Source organism: Ruditapes philippinarum, unplaced genomic scaffold, assembly GCF_026571515.1.
Source record: "Ruditapes philippinarum isolate M1 unplaced genomic scaffold, ASM2657151v2 ctg6834_1_1_1_1, whole genome shotgun sequence".
Lineage (NCBI taxonomy): Eukaryota > Metazoa > Mollusca > Bivalvia > Venerida > Veneridae > Ruditapes > Ruditapes philippinarum.
The window spans coordinates 107333-126710 of record NW_026858016.1 but is presented as its reverse complement, the minus strand read 5'-3'; the positions used below and the strand labels follow the sequence as shown (position 1 = coordinate 126710).

The following is a 19378-nucleotide window of genomic DNA, read 5'->3' as shown; positions in this document are numbered from 1 at the left end:
CCTTACTAAATGTAGGTAAGTAAACGAGTTATATTTGTATCAATATTATTTATTTTGAACATATTAAAAAAAAAAACTATTTGTTTTTTTTATTTATAAATTAAGCACGTATCTATTTAGAAACATTTCTTTTATCTGTCATGATGGTAATTATCTCTCCGTCTAGGGCCGAGGACCTGACCCTCAATGTCCGCGATTCAAGCCCTAAGATCGTGTATACGAGTCAGCTCCGTATACTTCCGGGAGATTAAAAATAGAACGATAATGTCATTCTAAAAATAGAACGATAATGTCATTCTTGAAATAGAATCCAATATGGCGCCGCGCATGCGCAGTCGTGGCCCTAAACCGGCGCCTATACTACTAATAACTTTTTAAAGGTCTTTTAAGCCTAAGAAAAGATAACATTTTTATTTTTCAAACTTTCCTTTTACATATCTTGTTGCAGTTCTCAAATAGTTACATGTACTCATTGACCATGTACATGTAGATGAATTATCTGGAAATTGGTATAATTACATGGACATTAATTCAGTATTTTGTATGGAACTTAGTCAAAATTTAATAATAATTTGCTCACATTTTGCTACCTTTACAACATATGACTGTTTGTTCGGTGTTACTCTTTCAGTTGTTAAACATTTAAAATGCTCTAAATACACAATTAAAACATTATTGAACACATATTTGACCTTTCTAAAGAATTACAAATTTATTTATCTCTGACATATTATATGTGCTTTTCAGATTTTCAATATTTTTTACCAGAGATTCTTTTACCTATACACTTATTCTATAGATTAATTCACATACACTTGGGGTTTGGAGGTTAAAAGGCCTTTAAAATCCATATTAAATGCATATTTGTCAATCCCAGCATATGTACTGATCATATATATCAAAAAACTTAATATAAGCCGTTTTGAAAAAAAAAATCATATTTCAACATCTATAATAATACACAAGATAAAAATGTTCGCCGGTTTAAATCCGCACTCCTACCGTCATAATCACCATGTATTTTATTCCATTTCCAATTTTTTCACATAATCCTTTGATCCATCGACACAGGAGATATAATTCTTCACGATAAAGATCAATTTTAAACTTCAACGGTAATATAAACAACGCAACAGCCGAAATAAACATCAAGATTATCGCCGTTTTCCCCCATTGACAAAATATTTCGATAAATTCAAACGTGCCAGACTGCTATGAACGAAGCCATCCGATTATGTGGTTCCAAAACTTCGTTTTGCACACGGCAAAGCTGGGGCCACATAATCGGATAGCTTCGTTCATAGCCGACTGGTCCATTGAATTTATAGATGGAGGAAAACGGCGATAATCTTGATGTTTATTTCGGCTGTTGCGTTGTTTATATTACCGTTGAAGTTTAAAATTGACCATCATCGTGAAGAATTATATCTTCTGTGTCGATGGACCAAAGGATTATTTGAAAATATTGGAAATCGAATAAAATACATGGTGATTATGACGGTAGGGTGCGGATTTTTACTGGCGAACATTTGTATCTTGTGTATTATTATAGATGTTGAAATATGATTTTTTTTTTCAAAACGGCTTATATTAAGTTTTTTTTGATACATATGATCAGTTAATATGCTGGGATTGACAAATATGCATTTTTTTAACCTACTAAAGAATCGAATAGTTTACATTTCTGATAAACTGGTAGCTGTATGTGTCTAAAAACTGTAAAAAGGTTAAAAAGTGCATAAGTTGACTGTATATAATGATGCAACCACATAATATATTCATAAATGCACATAGTATAATAATACATGCACATTGTATAATAATAGATGCACATCGTATAATAACAGATGTACATCGTATAATGAAAGATTGACATAATATATTGATAAGTTGACTGTATATAATGATGCAACCACATAATATATTAATAAATGCACATCGTAAAATGAAAGTTTGACATCATATAAGGATACATTTACATCATATATTGTTAAGTTGACTCTATATAAAGACAATTCCACATAATAATAGTGTTATTTTGACTCTATATAAGGATGGTTCCACATAATATATTCATTAATGCACATCGTAAAATGAAAGTTTGACATCATATAAGGACACATTTACATCATATATTGTTAAGTTGACTCTATATAAAGACAATTCCACATAATAATAGTGTTATTTTGACTCTATATAAGGATGGTTCCACATAATATATTCGTAAATGTACATCATATAATGAAAGATTGACATCATATAAAGACACATACACATCATATATTGTTAGTGGACTCTATATAAGGATGGTTTCACATAATATACTGAAAAATGCACATCGTATATTGATAGATTGACATCATATAAGGACGCGTTGACATAATATAATGTTGACTCTATATAAGACTTATTCTACATAATATATTCATAACTTCACATAATATAAAGACAGACTGACATCATATAAGGACAGATAGACATCATATATTGTTATGTTGACTTTATAAAAGGATGGCTCCACACAATATATTCAAAAATGCACAACGTATAATGATAGATTGACATCATATAAAGACACATTGACATCATATATTGTTTAGCTGACTACATATAAAGATGGATCCACATAATATATCAATGAGTGCACATCGTATAAGGAAAGATTGGCTCAATTTATTGCTATTTGGACATAACAACGTTTAGGTCTATAATTATAAGTCAGTCAAGGCTTTCCATAGAGTTTACTGTTATATTGGTAAGTGCCGAGAATACACGATTGGCGGGTATCATAATATTAGGAATTTTTTTTTTGCCTTTTGTGCATTAACGGGCGGATTGACCCTTATTAAGCACAAACTATATACATATTGTACATTTTATGTTCGATTATTGCTGTATTTTCCGATTTCATTACCATATATTTATATCCCGTTACAATCGGTTTTAGGGCGACTACTCTTGCATACCAGATTATCAGTTGTTAGACATATTATTTTTACAACACACTCTTATTTTTCATATAATAAAGTTTATTCCGGCTTAGATCAGAGGGCTGTTGCTAGCACGAGGTCTTTGCGTGATCGCAGTGTGTTATAAAACAAATGTTAAAATATGTCAGAACGATATGACTTCATAAACTTTTCTAATAACGAAAACAATAAACTTTAATAAGATCAAGGTTTTCATAGTGTCATGCTGACATATGTTATTAAACGTGTCCCACTAGGACAGATACGAGACACTGAGATAATAATCGATAATTAAACTGCGAGGGTATTCAGACAGTAGTTTTATAAACAAATCACATAAAGATATAAAGGAAACTGTAAATCGCCAATAAATTGTACAGTAATACATGTCTTGTTGTATGCATCAATTCTTTATGAATAAATTATTATCTTATCACACACATACTTTTTTAATTCCCCCACAACTTTCAGCAACATTACTCCTTTCTTTATTTTTCAAACCCCTAATACTTTCAGCCACACTACTTTCTTTCTTTGTTTCAAACCCCTAGTTATATGTGCCTCACTACTCATAACTTTACTCTCAAAACTCCTGCTAGTTACACATGTCCCCATTGTTTATAAACCATATTTATATCCCGTTACAAAACGGTTTTTCTTGCATACCAGATTTTCACTAGCAAAGCTAAAATTATTGTGATTTACAACACTCACATATTTTTTTCATTATTATGATAAAGAACATTCTGGCTTAAAATCAGATGTTGCTAGCACGAGGTCTTCGCGTGATCGCAGTGTGTTATAAAAACAAATGTAAAATATGACTTCATAATCTTGTCTTATAACAAAAACAATACACTTTAATACGATCAAGGTTTTCATAGTGTCATGCTGACCTATGTCATTAAACGTCCCACTAGGACAGATACGAGACACTGAGATAATAATCGATAATTTAAGTGCGCGTGTATTCAGACAATAATTTTATAAACAAATCACATTAAGACGGATAGGAAAGTGTAAATTGCCAATAAAATTGTACAGTAAATACATGCCTTATTGTATGCATCAATTATTTATAAATCCTATCTTATCACATACATACTTACCCCACAACGTTCTGCAACAATACTCCCATCCTTTTTTTTAAAGCCCCCAATACTTTATGCCACATTGCTCAAACCTCTCATACTTTTCCGCCACATTAGATCTACTTCCATCTTTTTTCAAACCTCTTATACATAATTTCTGCCACATTACATCCATATTTTTCAAAACCCCTATGGCTTTCAGCCACATTACTTTCTTCCCCTACTTATAAGTGCCTCACTTCTCATAACATTACTTTGTTACATATACCCCCCATTGTTTTGGCGCAAAAACCTGTCAGTGCGGTCTGATCGTGTCGCGTGAGATTCGTCAGTCACGTGAAACACAGTAAGCGCGGAAGATGCGCAAGCTCTCATTTTCCTCATTAAAACCCCACCCGACCGCCTAGTCGAGCGTCACACGTGTTACCGCGTCCGCTTTGTCTAATACACTTATCTTCTACACATTTGTCCAAAAATTTTCTACTATCCATACAACTAGAAGCAACCTTCTATCATATAAAATCTATACCTATATGTCATCACGATACAGATGCCGAGTAACACCTCTCGCGGCTTATACGTACTGGGGATTAACTCTGTCTGATAAACTCAATTACTACAGCATTTATCTTGCTTCCTGTCGTTATAGGTAATCTCCCTTAGTTTTAATAGCTCGACTAACGAAAGATTTATGAACTGTCGTTTTTTACATTTACTGTTTTTTCACAGTTTTCCCACTTTTTGTCTCACATTAAATTATCATTATTTTATGTCCTCATATACCTTAGATGCTCTAATCCCTCATATAATTTTGGTCTCTCCGCTCATACTTCTATCTCAAATAAGAATTAACATTGATTTTAATAAAACAGATTAAAAAAGCGATGGCGTCTTAAATGTGCAGCATTAACATTAAACTTGTTTTATGCGTGCATGTGGCGTTTTTCTTGACACCTTAAATTGCTTGATAAATAAATAAATTTTGGTAAGCAAAGCACGACACAGTGTCCTTATCTCCCTTTTTCATCGAGTGATGTCACATTTGCTCTTGACCAGTCTGCTTGGATGATTCATTGGATTTTTGGAATAGGGTAGTGATCAGAGGGGCAATCTGGATCAAGAGATTTTTTTAAACTAATGGTTAGGTTTTTTTGGTCCACAAGCTTTGTCATTTTTTAGCGTTGGCAATAAACAGTTAGATATCTAAAAATCTAGAGCAATGAAGAAGAAAGGGGAGATGACTAGAGAAATGAAAAGAATAGGGGAGATGACTCTTGAGAAAAGACAAAAGCAATCTCCACACAGTGATCTCCCCTTAATTCTTCGCCACCAAGGTCCGATATATCAGAATTTCTGATATACAAACAAAATGTACTATATTTTTTTCAAAAATTGTTTTATCTACTGCTTTCATCTATCAGATAAGTTTTTTCTCAATTATTTAACAATGTTTATGAATAAATAAATAAATAATATGAATATTTAGAAATAATTTTAAAAAATATAAGAATTTATTTTCTACCGAGACAATATTTTGATATTTTATATTTTTTAGCTTTTGAATTTATCTTTCGTTATTTTGTATACTTTTGATAATTTTTTGATAAACTATATCGAACGTAGGCACTAAAAGTTAAAAATAAAACAGAAAGAGAAAAACGTAAGATTTTCTATGTAACGGCCGATATTTACATTTGAATTTCGACGTTACATCATGTGACTTTCATCATCATGTGACGTCTTTGAAGTTGTGCCAAGGGAGGTAATCACTGAGAGGAGTTTGAGACAAAAGACATGGGGCAATGAAAACAATAAACCAGTGCCCACTGAAGGCTTGCATCATCCAAATCGAATGATATTTCGTCATCGTGCACCTGCTGAATGCTACTACCACTCGAGCCTTTTTTTGTAGAAAATCCGTCAACTCGAAGGTAAAACGCGATTTAATATAAAAAATCAAACATTCTTCTATGCGCTTCATCATGATGCTCTAACTATTTCTTAAAATAAAGTTGTTTTTAACTTTCGAGTCAATTTTCCTAAAAAAAGGTATCCTACAGTATCATGCAGTATTCTACCATCATAGCCGAATAGGATATATAGTTGGTCTATGTGACCATGGTTTTTGAATTTATTTCCTTTTTGTTTACCAATCCAATCATGTCTTTACATGCTAAATAGTTACAAGAAAATTTGTTCTAAGACGAATTACTCGTAACATGTATTGGTACTCTTAAATTGGCTAGTCTCCCTTGAACTGGAATTTTAACCAATTTAACCAATTGTCCTTTGATTGATACGAAAGAAAATTTTGCACATTATTTGATTTGTTTTGTACAGACAGCCGTTCTGTCATACTATTTGTGAATACGAAATGTCGACTATTCAAAGACAAATCTGAAATGTCAAACGCTAAATAATCATCTACAGAAAAAAATCTGCCTTTTGCTAACATAGATACCATTTTTTGAAAACTACCGTTCATAAGTCGAAAAGAAGAAAAAAAAACAGTTGCTGTTTCAATCTAATCATAAATCATTAAAAATCATCGACATTTAATTATTTTTATTTATTTATTTATTTTTTAAGAAACATCCCTCGATGTCACCCAAGCCAGTGATATATTCTTGTTACTAACTCGCTTCATATACTATATTTATTATATCTAGGTCATAATGCAATTCCGGCCGCCTGGCTAAATTGCATTGCTTTTCCATAATGGGCGAGTGAATGAGCGCACGTGCACAGTGACTTATTCCACTCTCTGTGACGTTTTAAGATGGCTGCTGTCGTTGAAGTCACACAAAATTTTAAGTTTCCAAAGATGACATAATCAGTCGCAGTCAACAAAACTTAACATACAATATTTATAAAGTCAGGTAAAATATCCAATTACTCTGCTCAAGTCAAAACATCAATTTCAGAAATTCCAAAAATGACTTCAGATTTGACGGTAAATCTACTGTATAGACATGAAAGCAAAATTTTTAGAAACAATGTATCTACATGTAGTCGTGTATGTGATATAAATCTCGATCTAAGTCTAAATCTCCAGATACATCTTAAGAAAGTATTAGGCAAATTTGCAACAAAGGAAAAACTAGAACCATCAACAAAACAGGAAAAAGTTTTTGGGCATTAAGAGCTTATTTTTGACTTGACATCATCGAAACTATTCTTGCAAACAGTTCGTTAAAAAAAACCAGCACTAAGCGTTATGTTCACAGTATTTTACTGATACAAATAAGAATAAAACAACATTTTCTCATCTTTATTTTGTGTTATCACGTTTTCTAAGTTAATAACCAGGGGTTAAATTGAATGACAGAGTTATATTCTCGTAACTTATGTTTCATATACATGTTGTACAATGCAAAGCAGCAAAGGCGAAGCCAACATACATGTACAATATATATATTATCTAGTTTAAAAAAGTATTATCTATATTGTCCACTAATTAGTGTCAGTGTTCACTGCATAATGAACAACAACAAAACAACAAAATCAAATCTAACCTTAAACTGCTAGCTGTTACTGACCTGGGCTTTGCACTTCCATTTTGAATATACCATTGATCATCAATTAATGGACAGACAAAAATATTATTGCTGACTTATGGACAGTGTAGATTGAGATAAGACTAAATGGATATGTAGGCTGACCTTAGTCTGCATTTACCAATTGTACAGAAAATGTTTAGCATTTTAAGGATAATAATAAAATTATGATCAATAAAAACTGAGCCATTTTGTTAATGGTAAATGGTAAGTTATGGTAAATCAGATTGTACCAAGATTAACGGTTATGTCTAAACGCGGTATTTTCGGCGTAGGTATTAAAAGCGTAAATATTTGTTTGCTGCTGGCCATTTTGGTCTCACCCCGGTACGGAATTAGGCCGAACCCGTTGTAGTTTAGAAAGTAATTCTTTGAAATTTTGAAGTTGTCCAATTTAAGTAATCTCTTGCTTGATTGGTCATAATTAAAGTGTATCTATTGCATCTGTGTAGGTTTTTTTTCTGCTATATGGTGACTTTAAAAGTTGTTTTCTTGTGTGTGCATTCTCTAGGACCTCATTTGATGGCGGAAGGATTAAAGATGTACTACCCACCAATAGTCAGGAGTTTTTTAAGTGGTGAATTTAAACAGTATTACAACAGAATGAAGATTTCTGAAAAAAGTAGATGGCTAACATATTATATTTCGGGCATCATTTGACTTACATGGAGTTGATGTTTAAAGTTAAAGACAGTATATAACTCATCAAGAACAGTGGAATCCAGACGTGAATGATTTACTATAGAACAAAGAGTACGAAAATTCACTGGGCCGAGGCCTTATGCGATATGTACCAGCTCGCATAGCTCAGTCGGTTAAAGCGCGAGACTTGTGATCTCGACTTCAGGGTTCGATTCCCAGGCTGGACAACTTAAATTAATGGCCCTCGAATCTATAATGTTCTTTAGACCAACGTCCCTCAGGCCGTTATGGACATCTTCGGGCCATTCTCGCATAATGGCGTATAGCGACCAAGTATTAACCTCTAAATCTCGTGACGGCATTGTGAACCATCTTATTAAGCTTGTATTTTTTTTAAAGCAGGTTTTCTTGTCACTTCATAATCCTGTACTAATAGTATGTATTTTTCGAGTCTGGTTCGTTGTTCGTAGATGCGGTATATATGAGCCTACCGCGCAACACTTCCGCCGGAAGAAGTCCTTAACTTCCTGTCTGAATCTACTTCCGCTAAGAAAATATAGTATAAAATTAAGAGTACAGTTTAAATATGCTAACATGTTAACTATGGCCCACCAAAGTAAAAACACTGCTAAATCGTGGTACGTCTCCGATGCTTCTAACCATTTCACTTGCACAATCATGAACAAAGATATAGGAGTGGAACAAATTATGAACAAGATGTTAACTGTAATAAGCATTGTTGTCAACTGTGACATTTTATCAAGTGTACGCACTCCTTGTCTAGTATTTGGTGCTATCTGGACACGTTTGTTCCGTTTCCGAATAGCTAAACGTACAATTATAGTGAAATTAGCGATGGAAAGTATTGTTAAAGGGATTAATGAAACAATGCACAAATCGATCCATCGCCAGATATTAAGAAATATTTGATATCTGTCTTCCATTATGGTCTCACAAAAATATATACCCGTGGTGTTCGTGATTGGGTAATATGTTATCGTCTGCCCGTAAAACCAATGTAAGTTCAGTAGAAAAGGAAAGGCGATTATCAACACGATTATGATGCCTGCCTTTTGCGGGCTACAAATAACCTTCACTCTATGCGGAAGAATTACACCGATGAAACGATCCATGGTCACACCCACCAAGAACCACGAGGAACATTGAAAAGAAACGTACACGAGGAACAAGTGGAGCTTGCACCCGAATTGCGAGAACTTTCTAAGATCAATGTCTATTAAATAAACAAGCCAGCCTCGGAGCAAACCTGACCAAAGTGCCAGCAAGTCTGATACTGCAAGTGCTGTGAGAAATAAAGATGTGGAAGACTGGCGATTCTTTCGTTGCATCAACACAATAATGGTCAGTAGATTCCCGGCCGTACCTAATATTAGTAATATGGGCGGAGCTATTTTCCACAACTGTACGGCTATCCGGTACTCAGCAATTTCTAAATATGTTTCCATTTTATTTTGCCGGTTTGTTTCTGTTTTTCTGAAGATTTCTTGTTCTGAAAACAATAATGTGTATATAAATAGCATGTGAAAATGGACACAATAAATGTGCTGTATCATTTCTTTTATTCAATCTTACAAACAGTGGCAAAATTTGTGTTGGTTCAAAGATACATGCCTCCAGATGAGGCAAAATATTTCATAGAGAAACATGAGTAAACAGATTCAAGATTCACGCAATAATCGACACGTTTTGTTTGGTTAATGACTTGTTTTTCAGTATTTATCAGCATATGTTTACGTCCTGGCATTTTTGGTATAGTTTGACCACTTTCTGGTAATTTATGTGAAGTAAAAAAAGGCATGACAGAAGGCATGCTGCTTTAATAATAATATTAATAATAATAATAATAATAATAATAATTATGGCGTAGCCACGAGTGTGAATACTGTTTTTAAAGTTCACGAGATGAAATAAAATTACACAGACAAATTTTCTTTTTATTTTATGCTTAAAAACAAGTTAAAACGAATTATCAATAATTTTAACATTAATATTAAAATCTGTTTCCCCCATTGAGAGCCCCAATTAGTCGGAATTTCTCATTAAAAACAAGAAGTCTTGAGCTGAAAAATAAGTCCGCCAATCAACGTTAAATGACGGTGATATTCATTTTATTAAAACAATATGAATGATCGCTTGTTTTAATAATGAAAACAAACAATTCTTGTAGGAGAAAAAGTCCAACCATCCATCCATATTTCTGTTACTTAATGCCAATTTATATCAGACCTGGCTTTGTAAAATGTAAACGGCAGCCATTTTTTTAAAGTTGTGTATTTCATGGGAGGAAAATAATTGTGTAAGATTCAGAGGGATATAATTTGGATGTGTTAGTCATACACCTTTTTAAAAGAAAGAAAACTTAGAGGATTGTAACAGACAAAAAATAAGTGTTGACAGATGTGAAAACATTCAGAAAAGGAGCTAGGAAAATGGGAAACTTGGAAGCTTGCTAAGGAACGCTGGGTTGTTTTACTTATTCTTCTCGAGTGATGGCTTGTCAATGCTTTTCAATTTTTCATAAACCATACGGCAGTTATTGCTCGTAGGATACTTTAATATGCCCAAATGTCATCAAGAGCAGTTATGCATGGGGAAGGAATGGATTTTTCAGACTGTAAAAATGAAACAAAAAAATTTCGAGACGAAATTTGGTGATTGTAATTTGAATGAATAGAAGTAAGTTTTCTTCTTTTTATTACTTTTGACATTTAAGTTATTTATCAATTTCAGCTTTGCTTTTTCTTTAAACAGCCGGACATTATCAGAATTGTCAGCAAAAATAAAATTGAGGTACCACATTGGGAAAATCTTAAAAAAGTAGTTTCGTCATTGAAAAGAGTGAAATTATATTTTGATAATTTTCACTGTGAAATTATCAAATATAATTTTCACGGATAAATCAGTAATCCACTGAAAAGTATAAAATAAAATAATAATAATAATAGTAAAAATAGTAATAATAATAGTAAAAATAATAATAATAATAATAATAATAATAATAATAATAATAATAATAATAATTTTTAAAGAAGCTAATGCAGGCAGAAATTGCATCATACAAAACAAGTAAATAAACAACATTACCTGAACACTATATCACTATATAAAAAGCCAAAAAAAATACACAAAATTCAGCATCATCAAAAACAACAACAACTAAAACAATTGGTCAGTTAGAATTGATTTGACAAACGCTCCTTCATAACATCAACTATAATTCATACAATTTTTTTCATTTAGAAATAATTCAGAGAGTAATGATTTCACAAAGGTATATGATTGCAGCCAATCTTGACCACTAATGGCGTGACGAATACGTTAGAAATGGAGTTTTTAATAATTTATTGGATCGCTTTGTCTCTCGGAGCCGCAAATTTTACGATGTTTATATAGAATGATTTCAAATCATTTAAAATGATTACATTATAATATGTACGATCTAATGTCACATCAAAGAAAAGCCTTTTTTGAAAATTTTAATAAAATGATGTGAGCACTTAAGTTGATTGATATTTAATAGAAGAAATTCAAATTCATTATTATTGTTACTACTATATCAATCATTATTACTTCTAGATACGTTTGTCAAGCGTATTGTTTTACATGTAAATGCTCAGAAATCACAATTAAACTCACAGTCACAGTTTAATAATTTTCTTCCACCATTGATAACGCCTTGTTTCGGCGCCATATGACCTGTATTGTGCTGGTGGGCCGTAAAACCAAACCAAACGTTTCTGAGGTGCACATTTTTATTATTAGTTATAAAGATCGTTGACAGGTTATATGGCCCTAGATAAACGGTTGTTTGTATATATAACCCGCGCCGCGAGGGTTATATTGCAAACAACCGTTTATATTTGGCCATATAACCTGTCAAGAATCTTTATAACGAATTTATAATATAGCAAACTTCCTTTTTAAGGGAAAAAAATGTGATTTCTTTATAAACTGACAGAATCCGTGTATATAAAGCTTTATAATACTGCACGTTTGTAACGTCGCTTTTCATTGGATAATCGTGACGTTTATATTATTAGTTATAAAGATAGTTGACAGGTTATATGGCCCTATATAAACGGCTGTTTGTAAATATAACCCGAGCCGTTAGGCGAGGGTTATATTGCAAACAGCCGTTTATATACGGCCATATAACCTGTCAACAATCTTTATAACGAATTTATAATACAGCAAGCATCATTTTCTATAGAAAAAAAAACGTAAGATTTCTTCATGAATCGACAGCAGCCGTGTATATAAAACTATATAAACGTCACGATTATCCAATGAAAAATGACGTTAGAAACGTGCAGTATTATAAAGTTTTATATACACGGCTGTTGTCGATTCATGAAGAAATCTTTTTTTTTTACTCTAAAAAATGATGTTTGCTGTATTATAAATTCGTTATAAAGATTGTTGACAGGTTATATGGCCATATATAAACGGCTGTTTGCAATATAACCCTCGCCTAGCGGATCGGGTTATATTTACAAACAGCCGTTTATATAGGGCCATATAACCTGTCAACAATCTTTATAACTAATAATATAACGTCACGATTATCCAATGAAAAGCGACGTTACAAGCGTGCAGTATTATAAAATATAAATGAAAAGTGAACGTTTTCAAGTCATTAACAAAAGAAAGAAGAGCTACATAGAGTTCCAAATTTAAAATAAATTTTAAAAATATAATCTTACCTGCGGACAATTCATCCCATTTTTATATATTTATAATTTTTGAATTATTGTTTCAAAAATTTTTATTTAACAAAGTATACATATGTATATCCTTCAAGACTTCAAGACTGCAAATACTTTATATTGATAACATTTTGCGCTTTAATGCAGTGCATGTATTCAGTTTCTATTAAAATAAGTTAAGAGAAAATGGTTAAAGGATACCTGCGTCATCATGCCAGCCAGAGGGAAAAATTCCGCTTAATAAATATTTAAGTATATCAGTTGAATATATTCCAAAGGGATTGAAAGCTGTCATTTTATTCAAAGTCGCCTTCAGGAAATTCATATCAAAGAAAGATGATTATTATAAATGTAAGATTATCACAAGGCGATATCAGTTATAAAATCTATTATGCTATTGTAATGTAAATTTCATTATATAACTGAATAATTCAGATTTGGTTATTGTTCAAGCCTTAATGCACGCATACTCAACGCTTTCATGTGGCAGTATTGGTTCACATATTTACGCCGTATATATAGCTCGCGCTTGACGATTATAGCTCTGTAGGAGCACATTTGTCCTGGAGCACATTTGTCCCGGAGCACAATTGTCTTACGTGATACCGATGCATGAGACAAATTGGGGCTCAAATGTCTAATTAGAAAACACATTATGAGTAAAAATGTGCTCCAAACAATTTTTTAAGAGGACAAGAAAGCACATTTGTTTCTTTCATGAAATACAAGTGCATTTGACACATTATGGAACGCCGTGACTGTCTTATGTGATCAATGTCTTTGCTATCTTGTGAAACGATGATATTATTTTGTCATTTGAGCATGTTGACATGGGCAATTCACATCATGTCTTGTCAAAGAATCATGCTGCCTTGTGCAAATAAGATATTAACGTGTCAAAATATAATGATGACTTGTGCAAACGACTTTTTGACTTGTCAAAGTATCGTGATGACTTGTGCAAATAACATGTTAACTTGTCAAAATATAAAATGACTTGTGCAAATGACATGTTAACTTGTCAAAATATAATGATGACTTGTACAAAAGACTAGTTGACTTGTCAAAGTATTATGATGACATGTGCAAAAGACATGTTAACTTGTCAAAAATTCATGATGACATGTGCAAACGGCATGTTTACTTGTCGAAATATCGTGATGACATGTGCACAAGCATGTTAACTTTTCAAAGTATGACTTGATGTACGTGATGACTTGTGGAAATAATATATTAACTTGTCAAAGTATCATGATGAATTGTGCAAACACCATGTTAACTTGTCAAATTATCATGATGACATGTGCAGACAACATGTGAACTTGTCAAAGAATCGTGATGACTTGTGAAAACGACATGTTATCTTGTATCATGCTGACATGTCAAAATGCACTATTAACTTGTCAAAGTATTATGATAATTTGTGCAAACACCATGTTTACATGTCAAATCATCATGATGACATGTGCAGACAGCATGTTAACTTGACAAAGTATCGTGATGACTTGTGCAAATGACATGTTAACTTGTCAAAATTTCATGATGACATGTGCATACAGCATGTTAATTTGTCAAAATAACGCGAGAACTTGTGCAAAAAGCATGTTACATGTAACTTGTCGTATTATCTTGGTGCTTTGTGCAAACGACATGTTAACTTGTCAAAGTATCGTGATGACTTGTGCAAATGACATGTTAACTTGTCAAAATATAATGATGACTTGTTCAAATGACATGTTACCTTGTCAATGTATCGTGATGACATGTGCAAATGACATGTTAACTTGTCAAAATTTCATGATGACATGTGCAAACAGCATGTTAACTTGCCGAATTAACGTGATGACATGTGCAAGAAACATGTTAACTTGTCAAATTATCGTGATGACTTGTGCAAATGACATGTTAACTTGTCACAATTTCATGATGACATGTGCAAACAGCATGTTAACCTGTCGAATTATCGTGATGACATGTGCAAACAGCATGTTAACTTGTCGAATTATCGTGATGACATGTGCAAACAACATGTTAACTTGTCAAAGTATCATGATGACTTGTGCAGACAGCATGTTAACTTGTCAAACTATCATGATGACTTGTGCAAACGACAAGTTAACTTGTCAAAATTTCATGATAACTTGTGCAGACAACCTGTTAACTTGTCAAAGTAACGTGATGACTTGTGCAAAACACATGTTAACTTCTTAAAGTATCATGAGCATGTCATCACGATAATTTGACAAGTTAACATGCTTTTTGCACATGTCATCATGAAATGATAAGTTAGGGCGAGCTTTAAATGTCTACTTTAAAACAGTAAAACTAAAATGTAAACGTAAATTGCTCGAACATTTTTGCACAATAGAACGTTTAACAAAAATAATGGAGATGCCGGGGATCGAACCCGGGGCCTTTCACATGCAAAGCGAACGCTCTACCACTGAGCCACATCCCCATTTTCTATGCAGAGTTAATTTCTGTTAGATAACATTTTTTTTTAAGTTAAAGATGATAATAATGATATTGCATTAGATATTTATGTGAAACTGTCCACCTTGTTTCAATATTAAAAGAATATACATTTGTATTCAGTAGCCTATATTTTGTTTATTTTTTGTTAAATACAAAACGGTTTTAACACACAAATTTCCTACACATTTTTTATTGAGGATTTTATAAGAAATAGCAATTCAATGTGAAATTTATGGAGATGCCGGGGATCGAACCCGGGGCCTTTCACATGCAAAGCGAACGCTCTACCACTGAGCCACATCCCCGATGGTGACTGTAATGATAATTATGAATAATGATTGATATACTGATGATGAACTGCTGATGATGACTTTCAGACGATGATGCTGCTGGTAAGTGCTGATTACTGAAGATAATGATGATGATGCACTAATGATGATGATTATGCTAATGTTCTGATGGTGATTATGATGATGATGATGTTGTTGTTGATGATGAGGAGGAGGATGATAACTTTCGGACGATGATATTGCTGGTTATTTTAAATTACCAATGCTGATGTACTCAAGATGATGATGATGATGATGATGATGATGATAATGATTAAAAATTATGATTATTATGATGATGATCTTAGATAGATTATTGTTATACTTTATAAATGGTAAGAGCTTTATTTGTCAAAATGGGGGCATCTTCCGTATATACAACTCCGCTTTGTTGGGAGCTATATTTGACCGTGTCATTGTAGTAAGGTGTGGATTAATATTAAAAGCTCTTTACGGAGCTATATTTGTTGAGAGCTATATGCGGCGTAACAGGGCGTCCACACTGCAGTATATTGAGCAAAAAGGTACGGAATGCCGTTAGGGCCATCGCCTATGAATGTGTTGATCTGAAACGCGATAGTCGATAGTACGATGGTGAAAACGCGAAATCACGAAACTACGATGGTGAAAACGCGAAAGTACGATGATGAAAACGCGATAGTACGATGATGAAAACGCGACAGTACGATGGTGAAAACGCGATAGTACGATGATGAAAACACGACAGTACGATGATGAAAACGCGATAGTACGATGGTGAAAACGCGATAGTACGATGATGAAAACACGACAGTTCGATGATGAAAACGCGAAATCACGAAACTACGATGGTAAAAACGCGACAGTACGATGGTGAAAACACGATAGTTTATCGCGTTTTCATCATCGTAGTATCGTACTGTCGCGTTTTCATCATCGAACTTTTGCGTTTTCACCATCGTAGTTTCGTGATTTCGCGTTTTCACCATCGTACTATCGACTATCGCGTTTCAGATCAACACATTCATAGACAATGGCCCTAACGGCATTCCGTAAAAAGGAATAAAAACGATGCATATTTTGAGTTCAGACAATTTACCACACAATTAAATGCATCTACATTCAGCACTCGCAAAATGATACAAGTTGAATTAAATTAAAGATAGAGTAATACCGTTCTAAATTATTATTGATATAATGTCTTCTTTTAAACGGTCAACTCAAACAAAAACGTAACTTGAAAGCAAATTATTGCATAATAGAACGTTTTAATAAAATATGGAGATGCCGGGGATAGAACCCTGGGCCTTTCACATGCAAAGCGAACGCTCTACCACTGAGCCACATCCCCACTTTTTGTAACCACATTTGTTTACGATAAAAAAAAGATATTGCATTAGATAAGTATGGAACGCCTGGACTGTCTTATGTGTAGAATGACTGATATACATGGTTAAACGTCATTCTGTTGAGTCCGAGATACAATATGCTGGGTCAAAATCCCAATATACTGGGTGGAAATCCAAATGCGCTCAGTTATTGAAGTGTAATGTTGTGTGCTGATTACATTTTATTCAGTCAAGTCAATGTATTGTCGGATGCATTAGTCGTTCTGTTCAGTTCTTAAAACAAACAGGCATGTGGTAATACATTAATGTTGAGTTTAAAAAAGATATGTTGTAGGGTGTGACAGTTTGTTTATGCTCGTTAAAATAGCTCTTCTCATCATGGTTCAACCATGAAAATAAAACTGTTGAGTGGTACTATCATTTCGTTTTTGGAGCTGAGGCAGTGTATTATTGGGTGATACTTTTATTATTTTCAGTTGCAAAATGACATGCTGTTGGGTGCTTTATTCAGACTGTTCAGTCGTGAAATAGAAACTGTTGAATAGTATTATCATTATGTTCAGTTCAGATGATGTACTGTTCGGTGCAGAGGTCATTATTTATGTAGTGAACACAAAACTGTTGTGTGATTACTATCATTATGTTCAGTTCAGAATGATATACCTGTTCGGTGCAGAAGTTAATATGTTCAGTAGTGAACACAAACTGTTTTGTGATACCGTCATTATGTTTCAGTTCAGATGATATTCTGTTCGGTGGCAGAAGTCATTTTGTTCAGTTCAGATGATGTAACTGTTCGTGGCAGAGGTCATTATGTTCAGTAGTGAACACAAAACTGTTGTGTGATACCGTCATTATGTTCAAGTTCAGATGATATACTGTTCGGTGGCAGAAGTTAATATGTTCAGTAGTGAACACAAACTGGTTTTGTGAATACCGGCATTATGTTCAGTTCAGATGATATCCTGTTGGGTGCAGAGGTCATTATGTTCAGGTAAAGTGAACATCAAACCTGTGCTGTGATACCGTCATTATGTTTCAGTCCCAGATGATATACTGTTCGGTGCAGAGGTCATTATGTTCATTAGTGAACACAAACTGTTGTGTGATACCGTCATTATGTTCCAGTTCAGATGATTATACTGTTCGGTGCAGAAAGTTAATATGTTCAGTAGTGAACACAAACTGTTTTGTGATACCGTCATTATGTTCAGTTCAGATGATGTAGCTGTTCGGTGCAGAAGGTCATTTAATGTTCAGTAGTGAACACAAACTGTTGTGTGATACCGTCATTATGTTTTCAGTTCAGATGATATACTGTTTCGGTGCAGAAGTTAATATGTTCAGTAGTGAACACAAACTGTTTTGTGATACCGTCCATTATGTTCAGTTCAGATGATTATCCTGTTTGGTGCAGAGGTCATTATGTTCAGTAGTGAACACAAAACTGTTGTGTGATACCGTCATTATGTTCAGTTCAGATGATATTCTGTTCGGGTGCAAAGTCATTTTGTTCAATTCAGATGATGTACTGTTCTTTGCAGAAGGTCAGTCTGTTCAGTTAGCGAACACAAAACTGTTGTGTGATACCGCGTCATTTAAAATGTTTCAGTTCAAATGATATACTGTCCGTGCAGAAGTTATTATGTTCAGTAGTGAACACAAAACTGTTTTGTTGATACCCCGTCTTTATGTTCAGTTCAGATGATATCCTGTTTGGGGTGCAGAGGTCATTATGTTCAGTAGTGGAACACAAACTGTGCTGTGATACCGTCATTATGTTCAGTTCAGATGATATATCTGTTCGGTGGGGCAGAAAGTCATTTTTACAATGCGCTGAGTGGTCATAAACAATTATGTTGGGTTCATTCGGATATCTTCGCGTCAAAACAAGATGGCGGGCGGGAGCAACTAATTTCCATAGATCACGTCGGAGGCTTAATGACCACTAAATTGCCAAAACAATTTCTTCCCCGTAAATACCATCGGGAGCTTAAAAACGCGTTATTTCCATAAATTTTGGACACATCGTATGCATATTTAATACCCCAATGGGTATTTTATCAAGTTAATTTATGACTATATCTATACTGTTACATTCATAATGGGCATAGTATTAAAAACTTGAAATATGGGTAAGGGGGTAGCCTGTTCAAGTCACACATTGACCACCGTAAATAAAAACTTAAAATGTTTTTGTGTTGGTAACTTTTTAGACTCAACAAGTGGACACATCAAACGAAATTTAAAATATGAAACA

General features: G+C 33.5%; 3 non-coding genes across 3 annotated transcripts; all 3 read right to left on the bottom strand.

Moving 5' to 3' along the window:
* Window positions 1-15372: 15372 nt before the first annotated feature.
* Window positions 15373-15444, bottom strand: Trnaa-ugc (transfer RNA alanine (anticodon UGC)). The gene has a single exon. It is a non-coding gene; the product is annotated as a tRNA-Ala (tRNA).
* A 250-nt stretch (window positions 15445-15694) lies between these two features.
* Trnaa-ugc (transfer RNA alanine (anticodon UGC)) lies at window positions 15695-15766 on the bottom strand. The gene has a single exon. It is a non-coding gene; the product is annotated as a tRNA-Ala (tRNA).
* A 1282-nt stretch (window positions 15767-17048) lies between these two features.
* Window positions 17049-17120, bottom strand: Trnaa-ugc (transfer RNA alanine (anticodon UGC)). The gene has a single exon. It is a non-coding gene; the product is annotated as a tRNA-Ala (tRNA).
* Between the last annotated feature and the right edge of the window lie 2258 nt (window positions 17121-19378).